Source organism: Sceloporus undulatus, chromosome 7 (genome assembly GCF_019175285.1).
Source record: "Sceloporus undulatus isolate JIND9_A2432 ecotype Alabama chromosome 7, SceUnd_v1.1, whole genome shotgun sequence".
In the NCBI taxonomy this organism is placed as follows: domain Eukaryota; kingdom Metazoa; phylum Chordata; class Lepidosauria; order Squamata; family Phrynosomatidae; genus Sceloporus; species Sceloporus undulatus.
The window spans coordinates 1,607,812-1,611,255 of record NC_056528.1 but is presented as its reverse complement, the minus strand read 5'-3'; the positions used below and the strand labels follow the sequence as shown (position 1 = coordinate 1,611,255).

Here is a 3,444-nt window from a genome sequence, read left to right as displayed (position 1 = left end):
ACATCACAGAGGAGATAGAAATGCAGCTGAGAGCAAACATAAATGGCTTTTAACAGCTGGAAAAGATTTTTTAAATGCGATCGGGATAATTTATTTATTTATTTATTTATTTATTTATTAACAAAATAGAAAAAATTGTGCAAAAGGGGGGAAATTACCATTTGTCTTGTCTTTGGTTCCAGAAGCGCTATTTTGTTCTTTATCCCCCTCCCAAAAATTAATTAATTTCAGATCTCTCTTTGCCACTCACTCAGTTCTTCTGGGAGGAAAAAAAAAGGGAAGAACAGAAAGGGAAAATGAAAGGAGAGAAAGAGAGAGGCACACAAAAGGAGGCGGGAAAATATTAGTCCAAAATAGAATTAATTCTTTCGTAGCAAAACAGGGTTAGGAAACCAATTAATATTTTAAGGACCCCAAAGCTATTGCCACTTCAGCTCAATCCTTTTCATCTGCAACTGGTTTCTATTTTGTATGGGATTTCTCCTCTTTCAAAGCATCCGTTGCAGGGAAAAAAAAAAGGGGGGGGGGAGAAGCATTCAAAGGTTGGCATCCATTTAGCATAGCAGCCCTGGAGCGGAAAAAAAATGGCAACATCTTGGTTGGCACTTTTGCGGCTAGGATAGGCCACCAAGCCAACAATAATAATGATATGTATTTTATACATATGTAATATGTATAAAATACAATATAAAATGCATCGTAAAATATATCCCATTATCCCCTTTCCCACCTTAAAACAATGCCATGAGAAAGTGCCATACAAGAAGCCATAATGATCAATATTTCCATAGAAGGAGGGGGATTATTATTATTATTCCCCTTAATAAAGGTTTTTCCTACCTCCTAATATATATATATATATATAGAGAGAGAGAGAGAGAGAGAGAGAGATCTTCATTGATATTTTGTATTGGTATGGTATTATTGGTTTCCAATCATTATTAGTATTGGTGTCATATTGGTATTGTTATCTATAATGCACGACATACAAACTTTCCACTGGCTTCTTTGTCAGGCAAAGGTGTTCAAAACCAAACAGGGATACCTCTATTGATATTTTGTTTGGTATTATTATTATTATTATTGGTATCGGTATTATTGGTTTCCAATCATTATTGGTGCGGGTATCATATTCGTACTGGTATCTGTAATGCATGATGCAAACTTTCTTCATCAGGCAAAAGTGTTAAAAATCAAATAGGGATATCTTCATTGATCATTTTGTATTGGTATCGGTATGACTGGTTTACAATCATTATTGGTATCGGTATCATATTGGTATTCCTAATGTACGATGCAAACCTTTCACTGCTTCTTTGTCAGGTAAAGGTGTTCAAAACCAAACAGGGATGCCTTTACTGCTACTATTGGTTTCCAATGATTATTGGTATTGGGATAGTAGTGGGATAATATTGGTATCAAAAGGAAACCCATTGGCGACAGGTTCTTCTTCCTCTCTGCCAGGTTTGCTTAACGTTTGGAAAGACCCCAAGTGGGTTAGCAAAAAGGACCATTTTGTCTTACTGTTGCCATATCTTTCTGGTTCTATGTCATTTGGACCTAAATGTGAATATATCGTAAGGACGATCACTTTTCGGATAGACTGTTACTTGAAAGCGGAGAACAGTTGCTCTCGAAGTCCAAGGTACATTCCAATAAAACATGATTTTATATATGTGTGTGTGTGTGTGTGTGTGTGTGTGTATATATATATATATATATATATATATAGAGAGAGCAGGTTTTTGTACCCAACTTTTCAAGTCAAACCCTTTGCAAACCGACTTTTGCCCACACAAAACTCTGCAAGGTTTCGGATGCAATAGGAAGCTCTTCAGGTGCAATCCACGCTGTGCAACTAATGTGGTTTGACGCCGCTTTAAGTGCAGTTGCTCCATGAAAACTCTGGGATTTGTAGTTTCACAAGATCCTGAGTCTTCTCTGCCGGTGCCAAACCAAACTACAAATCCCAGGATTTGGTCAGACGAAGCCAAGGCAGTTAAAAGCGGAGTTGAACTGGGTTATTTCTACAGTGTGGATGCGACCAAATTCAGAGATAACACCCAAATCAAATCATATTAGAAATGTTTACTTACCGTGAAATAAACTGGAGGATTATCCCATTTAACAAAGAAATGCTTGGTTTAATAGTATTTTTCTTGAAAGGGGAAAAAAAGCCAACGACCAGAATATTCAAGGTTTAAAATAACTTCTGCAAAGCGACAGCAAAGAGTTCAGGACAAAAGCAATTTCATTTCCAAAAATGGTTCCTTCTTCCAGCTTTTATCCTTTCAGAGCATCCCAAAATTCAATGAAAACCGACCAGGAGCTGAAGAAGAGATAGAAATCCTCGTATCTTGAATCTCAAGGGGAAAATTCTGCAAATCAGTTAGAAAAAGGAGAAATATTCGCTCTTTGCTTCCAGCCAAAAGCGCCCAAAATCGAAAGAGTCCGAACGTCCGGTTTGAACTTTGCTCCTTTGCAAAATTTCAACTGCAAAATTCAGGGGGAAAGGCAAATATTACTGTAAGAAGATACATGGAAAGATGCAGGGAAAAAGGAAAGAAAAGAAACGTGTATCAGCTTCAAAATCAGAGATAAAAAAGGATGATCAATTTTAAAGTGAGAGGAAAAAAGAGGGGAAAAAGTGGTGGATGAAAAAATTAAAACAAAAGGTAAGATTTGTTTTTTAAAAAAACAAAAGGGAATTAATAATAATAATAATAATAATAATAATAATAAAATCAGGTTGATAAGATTCTTGGCGTATCCAGAATCCTCCAAGGAAATCTGGTGCGTCCCTAATGCGTCTCCCCGAAACTTTGCACAATGTCAGGAGAAAGTCCGCATGGGAAGCTTCATCGCTCTCTTCTGGCTCCGCTCAAAGAGAGAGATGCAGCTTTGCTCCTTTGCAAATCCAGTCCTCCTCTTTCTCCTCCTCCTTTTTCTCTTTCTTTCTTTCTCTCTCTCTCTCTTCCTTCCAGGCAGCCAGCCTCCTTCTCTGCCTCCTCTCTCTGCAAAAAAGTTTGCAAACTCTTTCTTTCTTTCTTTCTTTCTTTCTTTCTTTCTTTCTGGCCTCTTGAGCGGAGGAGCCGCTTATATTGTAAGAGACAAGAATGAGCGAGTTGGGACAAGGGGGAGAAGGGGAAGGAGGGGAGAGCATTAAAGTGCCCTCAACCTATTTTGGGTCCCCTTTGGGGGTTCCCACCCCCAGCAAAAGTCGGATGGGTTTCCAACTCACCCAGCTTCCCCTGGATCAGGGCCAGCGCCTCCCGCGAAAGCCAAGGCGTTTGACCCTCCAAGCAAAACAGAGACAAAGGGAAGGCGGATGTCTCCAAAAGACTTGTTCTTCCAGACAAAGGATAGGAGAGCGGTCTTTGGATGTGGATAGAGCCTCCTTGGACAGGAGGAGTCTATCTCAGGGCTGAGGGAACGCATTGCCAT

At 39.1% G+C, this 3,444-nt stretch overlaps 1 protein-coding gene across 2 annotated transcripts in view; it reads right to left on the bottom strand.

The window, feature by feature from the left end:
- NBL1 (NBL1, DAN family BMP antagonist) overlaps positions 1-3,444 on the bottom strand; it is a 10,490-nt gene extending 7,046 nt beyond the window's left edge. The window contains exons 1-2 of one of the 2 annotated variants that reach the window (XM_042478031.1): positions 3,242-3,444; positions 2,097-2,493 (exon numbers count right to left, since the gene is read on the bottom strand). The gene's annotated coding sequence lies outside the window, so the exon portion shown is untranslated. Of the gene's footprint in view, positions 1-158; positions 437-2,096; positions 2,494-3,241 lie in introns of those variants that run through there. The other variant, XM_042478032.1, reaches the window with a different exon arrangement.